Source organism: Cupressus sempervirens, chromosome 4, assembly GCF_028749045.1.
Source record: "Cupressus sempervirens isolate cs-2001-9-10 chromosome 4, ASM2874904v1, whole genome shotgun sequence".
Taxonomy (NCBI): Eukaryota; Viridiplantae; Streptophyta; class Pinopsida; order Cupressales; family Cupressaceae; genus Cupressus; species Cupressus sempervirens.
Genome location: NC_143121.1, coordinates 513566596 through 513590978, shown reverse-complemented (window position 1 = coordinate 513590978; position 24383 = coordinate 513566596). Strand labels below are relative to the sequence as shown.

At 36.2% G+C, this 24383-nt stretch overlaps 1 protein-coding gene across 2 annotated transcripts in view; it reads right to left on the bottom strand.

Moving 5' to 3' along the window:
• Positions 1-421: 421 nt before the first annotated feature.
• The window catches only part of LOC149562186 (cellular apoptosis susceptibility protein, putative / importin-alpha re-exporter), a 34998-nt gene continuing 11036 nt past the window's right edge, over positions 422-24383 (bottom strand). Inside the window, exons 2-3 of one of the 2 annotated variants that reach the window (XR_016363899.1) lie at positions 778-910; positions 422-569 (exon numbers count right to left, since the gene is read on the bottom strand). The gene's annotated coding sequence lies outside the window, so the exon portion shown is untranslated. Of the gene's footprint in view, positions 911-24383 lie in introns of both variants that reach the window. The other variant, XM_089825730.1, reaches the window with a different exon arrangement.

Sequence of the window (24383 nt, the reverse complement as noted above, 5' to 3'; positions counted from 1 at the left end):
GTATCCCCCAGTCAGTTGCGTTTTGGGGCCAAAGACGATCACTAACTACCCTGTTGTATAGCCGATTTACATACACCAGTATGTGGCCTTCCGTAAGATCGAATGGCATTCCCGATGCCAAGATTAATTCTTCAATTGTTTGAAGAGTGGAGCACTTTCAAAGGAAATATTACATCTATTCAAATTTCACACTATAAATGTTGTAGATGCAAACTTACATAAACCCGTTTACACTAAAAATCTCTCACATCTCAAGAAACAAGACCTCTGCAGAATTCTTCTCATGTAACATTGTAAAATAATGTAGGGCATACCATATATTTTGAAAAATTAAATGTTACAGTATGTTTACTACAAAAAAAAATTTACGTTTTCCAAAATAAATTGTAATCTAACAAAACCCAACTGCCTGACTCAAAAATTCCCAAAATTGGCAACGTTATGGAATCATTATTGGCAACGATGTTTTATGCAGTCATTATTTATGCCACCGTTTCAAAGAGTAGAAAATATTGCACAGGATATATTCACATTTACAACATAGAAGTCCCAATATCAACGCCACAGACCTACAGAATGAACATACGGCTCTTTTTAGATATTATGTTGCAACTACTCGTGTCGCCTTCTCTAATAATTACAGACTATGCATAAAAACATCAATTTCCAAATAGTCCCATCTATTTATATCCAACTGCCAAAATTTATAGCTGATTTTCAAAAAATTTGCATTTCATACTCGGGAACTTCTAGATATAAATACGAGCCCATACTTACCAACTTCACATGTTGATCGCACATAAAATGATAATGAAAACATAAACAGTCCAAATTGGATGACCACAGTGTGAGGATTCTTCGTAAAATTCTTCTCTTGTGCAAAGCTTCAGCAATACTTTGGCAATATAACCTGTTATTGGAAGAACAAGCATAATAAAGCATCATGTACAAAAAATGCAGTAACTATTAGTAAACGATCCCAAACAAATGAGAGGCAGTTACCAATTGTCAGAGTTAAGGTTCCCAAGGATGAAAGGAGGACAAAAAACCGTCACCACAGTGCAATGAACTAAAGAGAATCACAAAAAAAAAAATTGAAGCTTAAACACGGCAGCATAATCTAGAGATATCTCCCGAACTACATTTTCAAGTATTTAACTTCATTTGTGTGGCATTGTAATGGTAATAAAGAAGGAAAAAAATTATGCCCAAAAATTGATTCATTACAACAGTTTGCTCAATGCTAATTTAGCTACAACAAGCAGCAGTATGTGTTAGATTTGTTACCGAAAGAAAAAACAAGACATATATGGAGCATTGCTCTTTCATTCTTGCACTTGTTTCTTTGTCCAGTCTCAAGGCTTTAACTTTATGCAACAATTAAACTAAAGTGTATTTATTTAAGTGTCTAACTGAATTAGAACACTGGCACACATCATGTCTTAATTTTTTCTCTCATTCTTTCCCCTCTTGTGATACATGACTTGCATGCATGAGCTCAGTGGCCCATAGAACATCTTATTCACATCTTTGTCCAGTCTCAAGGCTTTAACTTGATGCAACAATTAAACTAATGTGTATTTATTTTAGTGTCTAACTGGATTAGAACACTGGCACACATCATGTCTTAAAATCATTCTTTCTCCTCTTGTGATACATTACTTGTATGCATGAGCTCAGCATGAGCTCGGTGGCCCATGGAACATCTTATTCACATAAATTGAAATGACTATCAAGCAATCCCTATGAAGTTATGAACTATGATTAAATTCATTAAGAGAATAGGTGATGATCTTTGGTTGGTTTTTGCCACCAATCACAACATAGTAAATACCAATGACACAAAATGCTAGCAGTTAATCCATCAATGAATGGAATCATAGTAACAAAATCTCCCCCAAAAAGAATTGGCAAACCAGAAGACTTATCAGAAAATTCTGTAATTCATAAGGCTGGTCAGGATGATCAAACAATCTCTATGTATCATGATGGCCAGATTCATAAAGTGAACACAAGGATGGTCTTTGTTGGCTTCTGCTACAAATCACAGAAAAGTGAAAAAAAATAATGCTAGCAATAAGTACATCTACCCAAAAAAATTAGCAAACCAAAAGATTTAATCAGATAAATCTGAGGTAAAAATCCAGAACAATTCTTGCATTCATGAGGTTAGTTGAGATCATTCGTAATCAAATCCTAGACGAAGATAATGATGGTCACCTCCTGCGGGTTGGCATAAGCTCAACTCTGGATGATCATGTAGGGGTAAACCTGGCATCTTGGATGCTGGCTGTATCATAAGAGATCATGAGGAAGGCATAAGGAAGCTGAAGCCCAAGCTGTTCTTTTATGTCTGAAAATGTGTCACATTTGGCATCAATGAGGTATAAATTGAAGGTTATTCAACTGTCATAGTTAACAGTTTAATGAAAAAGGGAGGCTAAAACTGGAAAATTGATATTAATTTAATATCATGCTTAGCCTTTGATTAACAGTTTCGAACACAATAATGTGAACCATGTTTATGAGAAGGCCAACCTCCACACAGACTCCCTTGCCAAATTCAAACTTCATATTGACACTAGGTTGATATACAGAAAGTATATTAATTTATGGTTGATGATGCAAATTGACAACCTTATTGCAAACTTAATGAAGCCCAACAACAAGCCCTAGATTTAGAAGCTTATCAATGGAACACTTCTTCATGAACACATGACAATGAAAGCAAACAAAGATACATCCATACGCATTAAACAAATGTTTGATTCCGTTCTCCTCCTAACTTGATATATTGTATTGAAATGGGATACTCCAATTTCTTAGCACATGCACAAGAGGCTAATAATGGAGCGGAGTACGGTTGACTGATTCAAGATGAAGAAAGTATGAAAGCAAACAGTGGAATACTGTAAAGGAACAGAGCAAGGTTGATTTATAAGCTTATCAATGGAACACTTTTTCATGAACACAAAAATGAAAGCAAACAAAGATATACCCATATACATTAAACAAATGTTTGATTTCATTGTCGTCCTACCTTCATATTTTGTATTGAAATTGGTCCCACTCAGATTTGTTAGAACATGCACAAGAGGAAAGGAACAAAGTGTGGTTGATTAATGCAAGATGAAGACAGTATGAAATGATAATTGTAATAGAAAAGACTCTCAAAGTTACAAAAGTATGCAAGTATTCAAAGGCCCAACAGATCACAAATGCTCATTATGATTGCATTGGGGTTCAACTCGGGAAAAATGTTGTTTTATAAAAAATCCTCATAAAATCAAGAGTTGAAATTAAGGAGTGAAAAAATGAGTGGCAAAGATAAAAGAGTAGGTGAGCAGTATGTAGGAAATATTGAGGATAAGAAAAATGAGATTAATAGTGAACCCCAGGAACGCACTGAGGATGTGGGAACAGCATTCTAGCATCATCACTGCTAAAAAAACAGGGACCCTGCGGCATTCCTGAAACACTAAGGTGGAACAACAGCATCCCTCATCAGAGCAAGATGAAATTTTTATTTTTATTTTTAAAACACATTTTTTGGTTCTATCCGAACCCCTAGGGGTTTGTGAGGCTCATCCATTGTCTTCTATTTCTTCAAAAGGTCTCCAAGTTTCATTTATATGTGTGATTGTAGGAGTTAAAAGAGTGATTGCAAAACAAAGAGGGATGACCAGGAGCAAGAAGAAGAAGAGGAAGTTTTTTTACCTTGTTGAAGAGATTTTCCAAGCAAAATGCAGGGTTTCCAACTGATCGTTTATTTTATTTTTTGATTTTCAAATCAATGTTCATTGTTTTAAAAATTTAAAGTTCTTAGATTTTAGTTTTACATTTCTTCTTGTTCCTTTTTCTTACAGTTATTTCATTTCAAAATTCTTGTTTCATTTTCTAAAATTAATATACAGTTCGGCATAGGTTGAAACTGTGTTTATTGATTTTTTTCAGTTGGTAAAATTGTGTCAAAATGAGCTCACACAGTAATGAAATGAGTGCTGATGAGATGGAAACTCATTCCCATAGTGATAATGGCAGCCAATCAGATTATGAACCTGAGCATGATGATGAAACAATGAACGGGATGAGCATCGGTCAATTCGCAAGGGAAAACTAGTTCCATTGGTAGTGCACCATCTAATCCACCTGCTACTGATTGCCTATCCACACTTTTGGTAGAATGGGATAGGGGTCATTATGATCCCAAACATACTCTTAGACACTATATAAAAAGAATTAATAGTCCGAAAACCATCAGGTGGTAGCACAAGGCAGTGGAAACGCAACATTTGTGGTACAGAATGGTTCAGGAGCATCACTACAGTTAGTGCTCACTTTCTCTTTTGGCACGGAAAAGGTGTTGGACCATGTGATTTTTTGAAGAAGCCTAAAAATCTATATTACATAATTGAGTTCAACAAGCTTTGGAGTGTTTCAGGACTCGCTAATCGCAATGCCTACTAGCTTGTTTGGGAGTCAACAAATTCAGAGTACTCAGCAGATGCATCAGCACCAAATACGGGCCAGCCACATATTTCTACTCCTAAATTGCTTTGGAGAGAAACAAAATTGTTAGTGGCCACCTCAGGACCTTCATCCACTTATAGTCCTATGGCTGAAAGCCTGAAACACGACAAATCAAGTGGCGACGTAAGGTACAAACTAAAAGTAGCCTCCTAGCTGATTTGTTTAATATCCACCTAAAAGAGCAAATAGTGAGTTCCATTAGCAGATTCTTTTTTGCAATAGCATCCCATTCATGTAGCCCAGTCTCCTTATAACAAGGAGATAATGTTGATACTGGCAAAGGGGAGAAGACCACCATTTGTGCAACCAGGTGAGCACAAATTGAGAACCACGACTTTGGATAAAGAGTACGCCAAAATCACTTCATTGATAGAGATCATAAGGGCATGTTGGGAGCAGTCTAGATGTAGCAATATTATGCATGAGTGGACGGACATCAAGCACCACTCACTGATCAATATCATAGTTACATGCTCAAAGGGCTCGTTTTATCTCAGAGCGGTTGATTTTCCAGGCATCAAGAGGATGTTGATTTTCAATTTGACATCATTCTGACAGTTTTTTAAGAGATTGAGCCACAAAATATGGTCCAAGTAGTGACTATTGCAGCACATGCATGCAAAGCTGCAAGAAAGCTTATTGAGGCAGCATATAGACATATTTAGTGGACTCCATGTTGTGTGCAATGTTATGTGCATGCCATGAACAATACACTCAATGACATGGGGAAGATTGATTGGATTAAAGTAGAGGTAAACGTTGCTAGAGATGTGTAGATGTATATTTGCAACTACCACACTTCACATGCACTCTTCAAGAGCTCTTCAAACCAGTTGAGACCATATATACATCCTATTTCATTCTTTTGGAGAGAATGCTTGAGTTGAGGGAGCCACTGTAACTCATGGTTATGACGAATGAGTCGAATTTGTGAGATGGGCCAAGGACGGAGGAGGAGAGGAGGGTGATGGAGATAGTGAAGAGTGATGCATTTTGGAGTGATGCAAAAAACACAATCTCTATCATCACTCCATTTTCCAGGTCATCAGATATGGGCATGGAGATATACCCAACCTTGGAGAGATGAGGGATGTTGTGTGAGAAGACCCCCACTTTAGCATTCTACAATGGGCAAATTTGGCCTATGATTCAGCGTAGATAAGTCGGCCTAAACACTCCCTTGCACATGGTTGCTATCTGCAGTGGTACGTGTCTAGGCCTGGTAGAGTTGCACTAATTCAGGATGATGGGGTGGAGGAGAGATTCTTCAAGTGCATTAATAGGATGTATGACTGAAATTGTAGGGAAGGTTTGCACTAAGTGAACCAGATGTAGAGTTGAGGGAGTCATCACAAGTTGATGAGGATGAGGATGCTTCAAATGCATTAATAGTTTGTGTTCCCTTCACAGCTCGTAACCTTGGAGAGTCTACTACTTCCAGTGATGAGGAGTTTGTTGACCTGTAGAGGAATGATTAGAGGTCACCTTCACTACATTTTGTCATTTTTTATTTTGCCCTTGTTTTGATAACATACTACTCAACGTGATTATATTTATGATCAGATACTTTTGATATCTATTATCATATGTTATAATAGAACTCTTCCATTTGCTCATTTGACTATTTAATATTTTATTGTTCAATGTTCAATGCAATGCTAAAGCATTTAGTAATGCATCTTTTCATAACTAGCATTTTAAGTACCATATAGCGACACTCCATGCCATATGCCACCTCCACGAGCTTCAAGACCTAACCAGTGCAATGGCAACACTAGTTTACATATGCTATCTTAATCACAAGCTTTAAAATCTACCTGGACACATATGATCATAATGCGTACTTATCTTATTCTATGTTGTGCATCTTGACACTGTCATCCCCATTCTGTTCAGCTTGACTGTGTAAGCACTATTCTGTGCAGCATTCTCAAGAAACCCCAAAAATGGGAATGAAAACCATCATAAGACAAGCAATTATCTGCCTTGTAAATAACATACAATGATCCTTCAATCCGCACTTCTATGTATGGGAAAAATTGATTTATATAAATATACAACATACATAAAACCTCTCAGATCTTGTATCAGACATTGAACAACTTACTAATTAACATTCTAGCATGGTGCTTCATAACACTTGGATTCTCTTTACTTAAGCAATCTGATTTATTATTTGCAGGCTCAACTCCATTAGCTTCCTAACATAACATATATGGATCAACAGATATAAATCTGTCTATGTGTTTGCACACAAAGTGTTTGGAGATCCCAGATTAGTCATGCAAGACCATACTTCTTGTTCACTTCTGACCTAGTATCATATCCTAGTGTCCTAGTATTATTTATGTTTCTTAATCCTTTCTACATTTTGTACACCCACTCATATATATGTTGGGATGGGTGTTGTGCACCTTGCAAAACAAACAATTAATTGTCACATGAAATGCCAGTAAAAGAATGAATGAAAAGACATGTGAAGGCATACATCAAGACAAAAGAAGACAGCTTCAAGATAGAACATGATAAGTCACAATGCCGACATTATTTGCTAGGCCAGCCTATTTGGGCTCAGAACTTTAAAAACATTGAATGGTTAAGATTCATGTCTGCCTACCCCTAGAGACATATAACCATGATTTTGGACCTACAAATGAGAGTCTCGGAATGTTGGTTTTGGAATAGTATTGATTTTGTGTAAGAAGTTGTTGCTGGAATGCTGCCAAAGTTCTGCTAGAATTGCAGAACAGAGTTTAAACACTTTCACCGTTGTAGTGTGATCTCATTGTACGGATAATATGACAAGTGATACTGACTTTAGGCTGGTTCTTTTCCAAAAGGGTTTTTTACAAAGCTAAATTTAGTGTAATGTCAACTATATGTGTGGTTGTTTCAATCTTCTTTATTGGTGATTTACATTTATGTTTTAGCTTTTTGGTGATAGTCAGTCTGATGCAAATCTGCTATATAACAGCAAACAACTCCAAACTCAGATCTAAATACATCTTCTCCCACCAAAATGATCTTAATTCCAAAATGGTGTGCCTTGAAACTGGTACCTCAGCATCCTTCACAATCCCAGCGGAGGAGAAATCATTGCAAGAGATACCAACTTAAGAAAGAAAAACTGTTTTGAAACAGCCCAGAGATAATATAAACCAGCAGTACCATGTGATCAGATTGTTGTCCCTTCATTACTCCCTCTACAACATGTTTGATCCCCTTCAATCCCAGTAACACCATCACCACTGACTGTTTTGAAGACAAACAACTTATAGAGCACAAGTAAATCTGGAGATCCAATTCCTTAAAGCGAAATAGACGATACATTTCTTGGATTAACATGATTTGCTCATAGTAAATGGTCAATCAGTACTATGATAAAGAAACTATCAACTTTGCCTTTATAAATAAATGATACAATAACTACAAAATTGTTCCCTACATTTAAAACAAAATACATGTTGATGCAATACTTGGATAAACACCATTTGCTCATGGTAAAGGGTCAATGAATACTCTGATAAAGAAAATATCATAGTTCCACCATTGTCAGAGATGGGGGGATGTGGAAACGGGGGGACGGGTTTCTAGGTCTTGAAGAACCCTTCTTTCACCTCATTATCCTGAAACAATATAACTCTACCAGCCTAGGCATACTTCCACTGCGTCAGAGATGGGGGGGATGTCAGAACAGGGAGACAAGTTTCTAGTACTAGAAGAACCCTTTCTTCACCTCATCATCCTAATGGTGTACCTCTACCAAGCCTAGGCATGTATCACTTCAGATTAATTGCATAAGAAGCCATGTGCAAGGGAGTGTTTAGGACCTTAGGTTGTCACATCTACATTGAATAATACACTGAATGTGCTCAATGTAAAATGCTAAAGTGAAGTCCTCTGACACAATTGTGCCCATCTGCCTAGCATAGAATTAATGCAATCATCCACCTTTCCAAGGTTAGTTGCATCCCCGAACCCATATCTGATGACCTGGAATATTGGAGTGATGATAGAGACTATATTTTGCATCACTCCAAAATTCATCACTCTTCACTATCTCCTTCACCATCCTCCCTTGCTTTGTCCTAAACCCATCCCACCAATTCCACTCATAACATTCGATGCAACTAAAGCATTCTCTCCAAGGTTTGCATCCCTATACCCATATTTGATGACCTAGAAAATTGGAGTGATGATAGAGACTACGTATTTTGCATCACTCCAAAATTCATCACTCTTCACTATCTCCTTCACCATCCTCCCCTGCTTTGTCCTAAACCCATCCCACCAATTCCACTCACTCTTTGTAACATTCGATGCAACTAAAGCATTCTCTCCAAAAAAATGAAATATAATGCATATCTAGTCTCAATTGGTTTTTAAAACTTCTTTGCAAAGATCCTAAATAGTGAATGTGAAGTGTGGTGTTCGTAGATATATATCTACACATCTCTTGCATCATTGACCACTCCCTTAATCTAGTAAATCTTCCCCATATCCTTGAGTTGCATTGTCCTTGTAGCATATCCTTGAGTTGCATTGTCCTTGTAGCTATGCACACGTGTTGCATCTATCACTACTTGGACCACATTTTTTGGCCCAATCTCCTTAATAGTTGTCCAAAGGATGTCAAACTAAAAATCAGCATCCTTTTGATGCTCTGAACAATCAATCGCTCTAAGAAAGAATGGGTCCTCTAAGCATGTAACAATAATATTGGTGAGTGAGATGTACCTAATGTTTGTCATCTAAGTTACCAGTACGGGTACGGGCACAGATACGGATATGTGGGTACAGCAACTTTTTGGAAAGGGGTTTGGGTACGTCCGGATACGTCTATACAAAATTGTAACAAGAATCGGAATCAGATCGGAATCGGCAAGGCTGAATCAAATCGTGAACCGGCAATGAATCGAAATCGAATCGGCCATGAATCGGAAAATTTAAAAAACCCTTGAAATTTAGTAACTTATTTCATAAACCCTTTATCACTGATTCGATTCACCGATTCACAAAAAATCGTTTGGCTTGAATCGAATCGCCCAATCGCGTGAATCGCATGAATCGCCGTGATTCTTGAAACTATGATACAAATAACATATAAAAATCATAAATATATATATACATATGCATTTGTACAACTTGAAAAGTAGAAACAAAAGTTACAAAACTAAAAAGTTAATTTCATTTATTAAAATAAAATAAAAATATCTTAATCCACAATTAGTATAAAAATAAATATTTTCACTTAATAAATTATAATATCAAAATTAAAACTATATTATTAAATTTGAATGCATAATAATAAACATAAATACATTTAAATTTTTAATTTTATTTTTATAAATTAATGTATAAATAATTTGATAAAGTTTATAAAAAAGAGATCTCTAATTTTGAACAGACTTGCAGTTCCGTCGTTGGTAATTTGTAAACAGGTTTCTGTGGTGCGTCGAAGTAAAACTTTTCACGCGTTAAAGAAAATGTTTTTGAGCGGGCAATGTAATTTTTTTATGAGGATTTCATTTCAACCAGGTTTCTCTCTACTGCCTGAAATGTGCTAAAGTATCTTTTGGTGAAAACTCTTCTTTAAACAATACCCTATATTTTTCCATCACTGTTTCTAGCTCCTGAATCTTCCTTCCGTCTCCATTTCCTGCCATGGATACTTTATCAAAGCAATGTGCAATGTATTTTTTGTGATTTCTGAAGAGAAAAATAGACAAGCTTTATTCCATACAAATTTGAACGATTTTTTAGAACTTTATTAGAATTCGCTGAACTTCGAATTTCATACATAATGTTCGGCAAATCCTGTGACTAAGGTCAGCACCCAGATTCGAAGTCAAATTGCCATGTCAAAATAAAAAAATGACCAGATTCAGGTTGCAAAAGGCACATATGTTTTAGGATTTTAAAAACGGAACCCAACTCGATTCCACAAGGTTTTTTGAACGATTCTGATTCTAATACGTACCGTACCAGAATCTGAAGGAAAATAGGGGAGTACCGGTAACTTAGTTTGTCATCCCAACATGCCCTCATTGTCTCCATCAATGAACTGATCTTGGAATACTCTCTATCCAATATCTTGGTCCTCATGCTAATAAGTGGCACAAATGATGGTTCTCCCCCCTTCTCCACACTAACATCATCTCCTTATAATAAAATTGGGCTACATGAAATGGAATGCCATTAGAAAAAAGGAATCTTCCACTTGAATCCTTTATCTGCTCTCTCGAGTGCACAAAAATCATCTATGTGATTACTTTCAATTTGCACCATTCATTTCCCCTTGCCCTATTGTGATTCAATCATAGCAATATAACTGGATGAAGATCATGAGGCTGCCCCTAACAATGTTAGTGCTCATTAATGCGATCTAGGAGTACAAATATGTGGCAGACCTTGTATTTGCTGCTCGTGCATCTGCTGAATACTCTATATTTGTTGCCTATCAAACAAGGTAGCAAGCATTGCAATTCCCATGTCATTCAAAACAGCACAAAGCTTGTTGAACTCAATTTTGCAATGCAGATTTTTAGCCTTCTTCAAAAATTGCATGTTCCCACACCTTATCCTGGTCAAAAGAGGAAGTCTACATTAACTCGAGTGATGCACTTGAACATTTTTGTACCACATAAGATCACAGGATAAGTGTTTAGAGGATGTACACATGAAGATCAAAACCGCATAAGATCAGAGGATAACTGATAAGGGTGAAAGAACATCAGATCAACACATACATTGAGTAAAAGGAGGGATCTCAACTCAAAAACCTATGTGGAGAGTCAACCACTTGCAATACCTCATCGTAAAGAGCCCAAAAAATCACAGGTCAGCTCAATAAAGGAGTGCGAAAAAAGCATAGTGATCAGAAGTAGCAGACATTAAGGAGGCAGATAAATAACTTGGTCGCTCAGAATGTGGCATCCACTTAATACAAAGGAGATTATCAATAAGGATGTATAAGCACAAAGTGTTTAGAGGATGTACACATGAAGATCAAAATTGCATAAGATCAGAGGATAACTGATAAGGATGAACAAACATCAAATCAAAACATAAATTGCGTAAAATAGAGGGATCTCAACTAAAAAACCTACGTGGAGAGTCAACCACTCACAATAACTCATTGAAAAGAGCCCAAAAAATCACAGGTCACCTCAATAAAGGAGTGTGAAAAGAGCATACTGATCAAAAGTAGCAAGCATTAAGGAGGCAGATAAATAACTCGTTTGCTCAAAAATCATGTGGCATCCATGTAATACAAAGGAGATAAGGATAACTTTGTCACTATACTCTTCCTGCATAATTGTATCCCACTTAGGAATACCAGAAGCCTCGTGAAAGGACTATGGATCTAAGGCAGTAGCAATGAAGAAATGTGGAGCATCCTGGAATTATGAACGAGTCTGCCTGGTGTTTGGTGGATCCCCAACCCAATCACCTGCAAATTGCAAGGTCTGTCTAGCCCAAAGTGGACCAGAAGATGGAGAATCTGGAGGGGAATCATTAACCTCTGAATGATGACTAGGAGAGGAAGGAGGTGAGTTCTTTGAATCACTCTCTGCATCGGAAGTGGAGGTAGAAGACTGTTCAGGTGAATCTGACACATCAAAAGATCTGTCATGTATTCCAAGTGACTCCAATGTCAAAGTAGGAGGAGTCGGAGAAGTGATAGAAAGTGAGCTTGAAGATCCCTCCTCAAACTGAACACTCCTCTCAATGAACAACTCATGTGTAGTAGGGTGGAGCAACCGATAACCCTTCACACCATCAGGATAACCTACAAATATGCAAGGTCTACTCTACAGATCCAAGGCCTTGCATTTCTCTGCAAGAATGTGGGCCCATGCAGGAGAGCCAAAAACTCAAATGTGCTTAATTGATGGTTTCTGACCACTCCAAGCTTCAAAAGGAGTAACTCCCTTCAAGGCTCAGTGAGCAACATGGTTCTGGCTATAACAAGCACAGTTAATGGCCTCTGCCCAATACTGTGGTGCAGGAGATCTAGAGTGAATCATACAGTTTGCCATTTCCTTCAAGGATCTATTCTTCCATTCTGCAACACCATTCTGTTGAAGATTATATGGAACTGAATGTTGTAAATCAATCCCCTCTGAAGTGCAAAATCTTTCAAACCAATGGTTGACATACTCACCACCATTGTCTGTGTGCAAAACTTTGATGGCTTTCTCGGATTGCTTTTCTACAAAAATTTTTAAGTCCTGAAAATTATCAAATACCTCTGACTTCTATTTAAGAAAGTACACCCAAGTATATCGAGAAAAGTCATCAATGAATGTGAGGACATATCAAGCTCTACTTTAAGAAGGATGCTAAAATGGACCAGCCAAATCACTGTGAACTAACTCTAGTATCTGTGAAGCTCTCCATGCCTTACTTTTGTCAAACTTTTCCTTAGAATGGCTACCAAGAATGCAACCTTGGCAAACACCACCTAAGAATTGAACCGAAGGCAACCTTGTGACCATGCTCTGCTGGTTGAGCTGATGCAAATAGCGGAAGTTAAGATGGCCAAACTGCTCATGCCATAATTTACTCACACCATTAGAGTGAGTGAGCAAAGCAATTGAATGAGGATCAAGAATGAAGTGAGAAAACAGATAGAGTCGTGACTGATGATCTGCTCTCCCAACTGCAACTATAGAATCACTGTGCAACTCACGTATCTCCACTAAATCAGGAGTGAACTCAACCCACTTGCCTAAACCTGTGTGAGTGATCTGATATACTGATTAGGGATTAGTTGATAATGAGGGTACACAAAGAATATCATGGAATGTGCCATCCACCACATCAACAGACCCTCTCACGCACACCTCAACAGGAGTGTCATCACCCATCAAAATAGAAGGCATAGTACACGACTCCAAGCATGCAAGTTCTTCCTTAGATGAAGCCATGTGGTGTGAAGCACCCAAATCAAGAACCCAAGTGGATGGTGAGGAAGCAATTGCAACAAGACCCTTGCCCTTTTCTTTCCCCTTGCTGTTTTCTTTTGCCTTGTTAGACCCTTCATTAGAACTTTGTTTGATAGACTCAGAAACACTAATATTATTCTTCTCAAGAATGTATGTCAAGTGATCAATTTGTTTCTTCAAACATTTACATTCATCGTCACTAGGTCTTTTACAAAAGGCACATTTGACCTTTTCTTTCTTAGGCTTATCGCCCTTGGAAGATGGGGTATCTATAGTTGCTTTTAAAACAACCGATATCTGATCCTTCTTTTCCTCGCTATTATTTTGTTTCTCATCCTTACTATTGTTGTTAATACTTTGTCCTTTTTGTTCTTTTGTGTCTTGGTTGGCAGCAAAGGCATGTGACTTAGAGGACTTAAGAGTGCCCATTTGGATTAGCTTGTCCTGTTCTCGAGTGAGATTGATAGCAAAATCATCTAAAGATTGCATGGTGAATTGAGTACCAAGTGCACCCTTAGTAGCATAAAAGGTAGAGATAAACACAGAATATTCTGAACTTAGCTTAGAGAATACTAAGAATCAGTTGTTCATCTTTCTTTTCAATTCCACATTGTTTTAACTGCAGCCTTAGTGATTTCAATTTGGTGAAAAAATCTTGGATTGTGTTGAAATTGTCTGGACTTAAACTAATTAGTTCATTTTCCAACATATGACCCCTCATTGAATCTTGTGTGCCAAATAGTGTTTCTAGCTCTGTCCATATTTCATTTGGTGTATCCAAAGACTCAATGTGAAATAGCAAGTCACGAGAAACAGACAAACACAATGTTCCATATGCCTCATCACATTTGTTAAACCACTTAGGCTTATCTTCATCTTTATTAGGTTTAGTTTCAAGTCCCATAGTTATCCTATTTAATCCAGCTTTCCTTAAGTGAATTGTCATGCATGATTTCCACTCAAAGTAATTGTATGGAGTTAGGATGGGCATATTTGTTTGATCCATGATGAAGAAATGCTAAAAAGAAGAGAACCCAACCATGACAATGCCCCCCCTCGTTTTACTCAATCAAAGAACCCCCCCAAAGAAATATGATTTGACACTTTATTTTAGTGCATTTACAACTACCACTAAAAAGAAAGACTAAGTGGTATTGATTTCAATGCATTACAAAAACCCTCACGAAGAGCATATACTGAAAGTGAAACTTAGGTACAACACTCAAGGAAACAAATAGCACCACTACAATCTACTCCAAAAATCATGCACTTTCAAAAAAATCACCTCGATACGAGGTCATATGAGAAAGTTATGATCCTCCAAAGTTTCCAAAACGAGAACTGTGCAAGTCACCGCCGAGAATCTGCAATTTCTAAAAAAATTATGCATGAAAATTAAAAAACAACTGCACTAGTGGATAAAGCACAAAAAATAGCCAAGATCATAACAAAAATCGATGAAATCGGAGTCCATATGAGCAAGAACGAGGCATTTGAAAAATGCATTCAAAACTGCGACTGCCAAAGAACATCATGAATATTTACAATTCCCAATGCTTCCCTCAAAATCTCAAATTGTTCCTATTCTAAAGCAATTGTAGCTTTTCGCAATTGATTTTGCAAAATATACAGATTTCATGCAAAAAACTAAAAGATACCCAGATGGTTTTTTGAGGCTGTGAACGAAACCTAGAAAGCGTTTTTCTTGCTGATGTACAAAAGATGTAGCTATAGTGTAAATCAGACGCCTTTAACAATATAAAACAGTCCCTATAGCCAAAAAACGACGCCATCAACCAAAAGACATCTTGAAAAGATTGAATCAGCTAGCTAAGTCAATAAATGGCATGCTGGACCCTGCAATATTGATTGAAAACACCAAATATGCAAGTTGGTTGTCGGATTTGAGATTGAAACCCCTGTTTTGATTCTTGTATGATGATCTCTGATCTCAATGAAATGAAAGCCAAATCTGACTTTCTTAAGCCTCCTGGACATGTTGGAACAACTAGAAATGTTGCCAGTATAACTAGAAATGTTGCAATCACCCAAAGATTAAAAACGTTTTTGTCAAACTTTTTTTATTCTAAAGATCACCCGAAGATGCGAGAGAAGAGCATATTGGATTTTTCAACAACTTACAATAAGATTTATTAGCCCTCCCTAAATCTCTCAAATAAGGAAACTAAAATCTACTCTTGCACATAGAAAAGCTTTGATACCATGTTAGAATCTGAAAAGATTAATAACCCAAAAAACTAGTGTAAAAAATAGATATCTAAACTATGAATGCAAATGATACAAAATCAAAATAGCAACACAAAGTTAGTGTCCAAGAGAGTAATGCAAATGCTAGAAGCAAAATAGCATTAGAAGGATGCAAAAACAAGAGATGCAAATACAAGCCAGGTAGCATTCTTATATAAGCTAGGAAGAGGGAGGAGGTGGCAAAATCGACCAATGAGGAGCAGCCATCTATCGGACTAAAGATAGCAAAGTATCTTCCCAAGATAGCTAATTGATGCTCACATGTAGGAAGGTGACACCTCGCACCAATAATATTGCACATAGTGGGTAGATATGCAAATTTAATCATCTGTATTCTAAAGTTCTAAGAACAGCATTTATGAAGGTTCAATGTTTTAAGAATGAGTAAGAATGTAACATACAGTCATAATGTTGGAATGCATCTTAATGGTAGGACTGGTTCAACTTCTAAATTTCTCCCAATTCTCTCGTCCTTGTTCCAAGGTCGCCTACAACTTAACACCTGCTAAAGACCCGATTGTTCGTGCCCATTCAATACATTTCCATTGTCACTCCTGCGGCTAGAATACAGAACTATGACTAGGTGGATGGTGATGGCGTTTCAATCTCCAGCTGTTATACTTTTAGTGCCTCCCCCACGTGACCACTCTTTTTCATTACACAGTGCCTTCAAGGGGATATTACTGTTATTAACCCGTCCAACAATCTCTGCAAGTAATCTTCTTTGCGTATGGCCGCTAGGTATATATCACCCAACTGTTATTCCAGACACCTTATATCTGCTATGATCCTTATATGATAAACCTCGCTATTAAATCCAACTGAACTGCAAAGCCATACTCACATTACCTTACTGTTGTAAATGGACTTCTTCATTCCTTCTTGTCGTCCAACTCCCACTTTATCAGTTGACGACCTATAGCTGAATCTTGTGAAAACAATCACTTTCACTCCTTAATTTCTAAGCAAAATGTTAAGTCAAGTTTGCGTCCAAATCCACTTAATATTTCTTCTCAAGGGCTTTCGTCCCCAAGAAAATAGCCAAGTCACATCAAGTAATTTTATGAATTTGTTTAATAACATAAACTTCTTGTGTGCAAATCCCAAGATGGAGTCTCTTATTTATAACCTAGAAGTGAGGGAAAAGCACTGGGATAAGAGATGTGGGATTAAACTCCAATTTTGTCCTATAGTCACATAAGTCACTTTATAAAGTAAATGACTTTTAAAACATTAAGTAACTTATTAAAGTACTTTCAATACATTAGTGACAATATAAGATTAATCTCCCTTGTGACTGGCAGGCATCCTGACTAGTGAAGTCGTTAATCTATCTGAATGTGGAGATATATTAACCTGGCGCCATAGAACTAGCTCGAGAGAGGGCACATGACAATCTAGCCCTAAATCATGAAATTTGGCATAGAAGACTGGGTCATCTTCATTTTCGTGCTTTATCATCCATAGAAAAAATAGTAACAGGGTTACCTAGTTTAAAACTTGATCATTCTAGTATTTGCAAAGGATGTGCCCTAGGTAAAAATACAAAAGGGTCCTTCCCCAAATGTGAACACAAATCTAAATTTGTACTTGAACTCATTCATATTGATCTATGTGGTCCAATGTATGTACCTTCCCTAAGCGAATGTCTCTACTACGTGATCTTTATAGATGACTATTCTAGGAAAACTTGGATTTACTTCCTTAAACAAGCAAAATCAACCGAAGTGTTACCCAAATTCAAAGAATTTATGGCATAATTGAAAACCAATCTTAAAAAAAAATCAAAACCCTAAGATCAGATAATGGGGTTAATACATTTCATAATTTTTTAAAGATTTTTGCATCTTTGTTGGGATTAAGAGGGAGTTTTTTCTATCATATAATCCTCAACAAAATGGAGTCACAAAAAGGAAAAATAGATCTATTATTGAATCAACTAGAGCTATGATACATGATCATAATCTTCACACCTCCTTCTGGGCTGAAGCCTCTAACACTGCAGTTTATATCCAAAATAGATGTCCTCACTCAATATTGGGAAATACAACTCCTGAAGAAGTATTTATGGGCAACAAACCAGATTTAAGCCATCTAAGAATATTTGGGTGTCTTGTATATATTTACATTCCTAAAGAAAACAGAACTAAACTAGATCCATCAGGAAAGAAGGGCATATTCATTGGATACAGTGAATCATCCAAAGGTTACAAGATCTATGTCCCTAGGCAAAGAACTATTTAAATCAATAAAGATGTAAAGTTTGAAGAAGACATTGCTTTTAATCTCTCCAAGAACATTTATGAATCATAATCAAAACCTACTACTGAACTAAATGAGGGCATTCCAGAAGAGAATGAGAGCATTCCAAAAGAGAATGAGAGGGAGATTGATACTGTAAATCTTGCACCTCCTAATCCAAATTCAGAGAATACTAAAAATCCTAACAATAAAAAGAGACCACTTTGGGCATGAAAAATAATAGAAGAAAATCATATAGAACCTAATGAAGTAGTCAGAGAAAACAAGAGAACAAGGAACCATTAATGCTATGTAGCACTACTTTCTGAACTTATGATAATGCTTCTACAAATCTTGAAGAAGCATTATCATGCCAACCTTGGAAAGATGCAATGATTGAAGAATATAAATCCATATTAAAAAATGATGTGTGGGATGGTGTATCTAGACCCAAAGATAAATCAGTTGTCTCTTCTAAATGGCTATTCAAAATCAAGCATGCACCAAATGGAGGCATCGAAAAATATGAAACCAGATTTGTAGCTCGTGGATTCTCACAAAAGGAAGGAATAGGTTATGAACAAACTTTTGCTCTAGTCGTCCGATACACATATGTCAAAACCATTATAGTTGTTGCAGCATCCAAAGGGTGGAAGATACACCAAATGGATGTCAAAACTGCATTCCTAAATAGTGAAAATGAAGTATACATCGAACAACCTAAAGTATTTATCACTCATAACAAAAATTCTCACGTATGTAAACTGAAGAAAGCATTATATGGTTTTAAACAAGCTCCCAGGGCATGGTACGAAAGACTAGACAACTATCTCTCAAAATTAGAGTATTCCAAAAATGAAGTTGATCCTAACATATATTTCAAAATAGTTGAAGATGATATGATTATTCTTGTACTATATGTTGATGATTTACTAATAACAGGTAAGGAACATCATATAGCTAAATGCAAAAGGGAACTAACAACAAAATTCGACATGAAAGATCTAGGGCTTCTTCATTACTTCCTAGGTCTAGAAATTTGGCAAAAAGAGAACTACATCTTCCTAAATCAAGGAAAATACACTGTTGACATTTTAAATAAGTTTGGAATGATGAATTGTAAACCTTAACTACTCCTATGGAAGCAAATCTACATAAACTGAAGAAAGACAGATTTAAATATGAACCTATTGATCCTACTTACTACTGGCAAATTATCAGCTCATTGATATACTTGGTAAACACTTGCCTTGATATTTGTTATGAAACTAATGCCTTGAGTCAATTCATGTGTGAACTAAAGAAGATACATCTCATAGCAGCCAAGCACATTTTACAGTACTTACAAGGTACAATTGGTATGGGTCTCAAATATGATCAAGTTGAAATTAATCTTCATGGATATTCAAATATTGATTGGGCAGGCAGCTCTACTGATTGTAAGAGAACTACATAATGTTGTTTCAATGTCGGGTCAGCTACGATCTCTTAGTTTAGCAAAATACAATCACCAGTTGCCATAAGCTCTACTGAAGCAAAATAGATAGGTTCTTCCATGGGAGCCAGAGAAGCAATATGGTTAAGAAAATTGCTAGTCGGATTATTCGGGAAACCCTTGAAGCCTACAATCATCCATTATGATAATCAAAGTTGTATCAAGCTTTTAGTGAATCCAATTTTTCACAATCAATCTAAGCATATTGAAATACCTTATCATTATGTTACAGATATGGTAGATCGAGATGTTCTCAACATAGAATACATAAGTTCAAATGAACAAACAACAGATGTATTTTCCAAACCTCTTGCCAAGCCCAAATTGGAATACTTCAGAGGCAAACATGGTATGATTAATTGTAATTGTAAATACTGAAATCAAGTTTCAGTTTTCTTTTATTTATGTATACTTAATTTTTTATGGTACCATCTTATGGTTGCATCAGATACGTAATGAAAGGTGACGATCTTTCATTGACATATATATTCAGAAGGTAACCGTTGTAAGGTGACAATCTTACAAGTGGTAGACCTGTTACCTTGACAAAATTGTGTTGTAATTCCAAAGAACGTACTATGATCAGACTTCATTAAGTTGATGTCCCGGAGTGTCAAAGATCATAATACTTGTCATGATACAGTTCATGACATTGTGATTTTGGTTATCAAATGAAGTACTCTTGATCACGGTATCTAAGTATTGTGAATCTGATAACCTGTTCTCCTAATAGATATCACTAAAGATGATACTTGTGCACATGTCAAAAGAATATGAGAAACCTTGGTGTTTCACTTCTCCCTTGCTAAGAGGGAGTGTTAAAGTATAGCTTCAGTAGAAGTGAAGTTCAAATTACATTTGATATATGAATTCGTGTTTATCACAAACACACACATATATAAGTTACTGGTACTTCCCTTTTTGCCTTTAGATACTGGTATGGTACGTATCGGAATCAAATACGTCCAAAATACCCTGTGGAATCAAACAAGGTTCAATCTATACCTATGTTCCCCTAAGTTTCCCATACATGGACGGCATGGAGCAGCAGGATTGATTTCCAAAATGACATTTTCTAGTGATTTTGGGGACAGGGGGGGCAGCAAACGGGGACAGCTATATTAATATAGGAAAATTTGCAAATATGCATTGAAATTTGCAAATATACATGTCATTCATATGAAACTAAGCACAAAGCATGTCATTTAAACATTATAGAACCATAACATACAACATTTGAATGCCATCTAAGAAATAATATCCGATTGCAGTACTCAATTGTCAAACTACATATCAATTTCAGTGAACAATATCATAATGACAAACATGACAAATCTGAAAATCTAAATCTAAATATGCCTAAAGCTATATGCCCAAAGGCTAGAGGGCTGCCATAAAGTAATAAGCATCAATGTATCATAATCATGTTCACGTTCAACATAAAAAACATAAAATAGTAAAATGAAGCAGACTGTTGCTCCTATTTTTGCCTCTATTGCATTTCAAGGGGTGGGACCCACTTCGGCAACCTAGTAAGGAGCCTTAAAATTATTATTTTATATTCACTTTTTGATTTTTTTGCATTAAAATAAATAAATAAATAATTTTTTTAATTTTTTAAAAAATTGGGAACAACTGGCTGTAACCAATAGCATCCCTTTTTCGTACTGAGGACGGCCTTTTTTTCCCCAATCATCCTCGAAGGCATCCCTTTCTGTACTAGGGACAGCCTTTTTTTCCCAATCGACCCCAAGTTTCGAGGACGTTCCTAGTAATTTGCCTTTTTAGGGACGACTAGGGGACGTCCCATACTTATCCCCCCATACCCGAGACATCCTCGTTTCCGAAACTCTTGTTTTTGGGCTGAGTGCGCATCCCCAAGGAACATAGATTTATACATATTTGGGATTTCCATTTTGTATACAAACGCTTTTCCGATGATGGGGCGATTTCATTGTGATTTTGATTGGCTATGTGGCAGCTTGTCTTAGATTTTTAGTGTCGATGTTCATTTTTGGTTTATTTTTAACACGTTTTTACCCTAGTGAAAATCCTAGAGTGGACAGAGAAAGTCTTCAAGTCAGCTGAACAAAACTAAGTCTGGGAAAACATTTTACATCCGCCGTGCTCAGCTTTTTACTTTTGACAACAACAGCTAGGACGATGGGTGTGTGGGATAAGGTGACTCAGCCTTACCATGTTTTATTTTTTTATTTGTGCTTTCTTGGAAAGTTGCTAAATGAAGTTGGATTCTTCCACAAGAAAAGACTTAAAGTAGAAAAATAGAAAGCTTCTATTTTTTGGTGATTTATTCTCTTATGCTTTGGTTTTATGCAAGGGTTGTGCATAAAGAAGTTTCTAAAATAATTTGTAAATGCGTTGAATGTAGATGCTTTTTTAACGGTTTCCTCTTATGTGAAAACTCTATAAGTACAAGCATTGTTGTAGCGAATAAAAGAGAGAGATGAGAAGATATTTTGCACAAGGTTATGCTGCCGGATTTTCTCTAGAACGGAGCAAGATGTAAATCTCCAAGTGAAGGCTAAAAATGTATTGTAACTTGTTACTGAATAATACATTAGCTTGATGGTTTGGAGGGTGGGGTTTTTACCTGGAAAGGTTTTCCTCACGTATATCTGTGTTCTCTATTATGTATCATTCTTCTAGTTCTATGATTGTAGAATAATAATCTGTATATCATAATGCTACTGAATTTTGTTTAGATCGGTAAATTGCAATCACTTTCCTTTAAGGTTTTAATTGTGGGAAATCAACTATGTTTGTTTCTGCTTTTATGGCATAGTAGTATGCACTTGTTTTTCCTGATTACAAGTTGTACAAAGAACTATTGTATACAGGATGTGCATACTAATCTTAGATGAATTTTTGGGATGCTCTCATTTCCCTTCAAGTAGACGATGGGATCTGCTTGCTAGACGACAACGGCAACTGGGAGGAGGGAATCGACTGGTGCCAAACCTCGTGAGTGGGAATCAACCAGTGCCAAAACTCGTGAGCGGGAATCCCTGCAACGAAAAATCTTCATTCGACTTAAGGTATGTAAAATATTTCTCTTTCAATCTTGTATCTTTTAATATGTCTATTTATTTTTTTTTTATGTTTAAAACTTTTAAATATTATAATAGTTTATAATATTAATATATCATTGATATAAAAGGTTTTTTAAGTTTTCATTTAATTGTATATAATATTTAAATTTTAAATTCTAAGTTTTTTAATGTTAGGCAATATTTAAATATTATATTATATAATGTCTAGACTCTAGAGTATCAAAATGTTAATAATGTACCTTTTTTTATTATTAATTTATTATTTATATAATAAATTATAATATTTTTATAAATTGTAATTTTAAATATAATGTTATAATGTTGATATATATTTATTATTTTGTTATTTAAAGTTCAAATAGAAATAAAATTTGTTTATTTTTATATTTAATTATGTAATTACTTTTTTAACTTGTTGGCTCTTGTAGACAGGGCAATGGCAACTTCTTCTACAAATCGACCCAAATTCAAGACCAATCCCAATTCACCATTATGGAAATATGTCATGATAAAAAGCCAAGTAAAAGGAGGTGGAACATTTGTTTGGAAATGCAATTTATGACATGTGGAGAAAACTAGCTCCTATAGCCATGTGAAAGCCCATTTATGTGCCATTCCCCAAACGGGTATCAAAGCATGCAATGTACTGGATGCAAAAGGATTGCCACCTCAACAAATAGCAGGATTCATTCAAGAGCAAGAGGAAGCAAATGCAAGAGTCAAACGTGACATAAACCATCCTTTGTTGAAACGAAAAGGAAGTAGCTCAAGGTCCCCGCCTTCTCCATCTCATAGTGACTTTCCTGATATCATAGTAGAGAACCACCTAGTCTAGGGCAAAATTGAAGAACCTGCTACTGAGAAGAGAAGCAAGGGGCCATTGGAGAGAGAGCATTTCAAAATGATGTTGGGGAGATTGCAGATCAAGTTGCTAAAAGATGTGTCCATGCAAACAATTTGTTATTCAATGTTGTACGCTCACCATATTGGCAAGATATGTTGAGAAAAGCAAATGAGGCTCTACAAGGATGGATAGGGCCAAGTTATGAGAAGGTACGAACCACCTTACTAGCAAGTGAGGTCAAAAACATAGACAATGCATTGGCTCCCATTAGAAATTCATGGGAACAAACAGGGGTACCAATTATTTCTAATGGGTGGAAGGATACCAAAAATCGGCTATTGATAAATGTGATTGCAGTGTGCCCCAAAGGGGCAATGTTTCTAAAGGTCGTGGATTGTGAGGGACAGAAGAAGGATGCACAATTTATTGTTGGTATCCTTATACAATGCATCCAAAATGTGGGTCCTGAAAATGTTGTCCAAGTTATTACAAACAATGCAAAGAATTGTCAAGCTGCATATTTGTTGATTGAGATACATTTTGAACACATCTATTGGACACCTTGTGTTGTCCACTCTCTCATTCTAATGCTACAAAAGTTGGGTAAGAAAATAGATTGGATCAAACAAATCTATGCTGAGGCTAAAGAGATTTAGATGTTCATCACAAACCATAAAATGTCACAAGCCATTTTTAGATCATTTTCACAATTGGAATTGTTTCAGGTAATTGACACACTTCAAATTTTCAATTCTACATTTCACTACTAATATGAATTTACTTTTTAAATTTGATAATGATTTCTTCGTATTTTAATTTTGATTTTTAATTCTTGAATAGGTTGCTAGACTCGATTTGCATCCAACACAATTGTCTTGAGGCGACTTGTGTTGGTGCGAGAGCCACTTGCTAGCATGGTTATTGGTCAAGGTTGGACTCAATGGAGGCAATCCAAGACGAAAAGGGCAACAAATGTAAAGAAA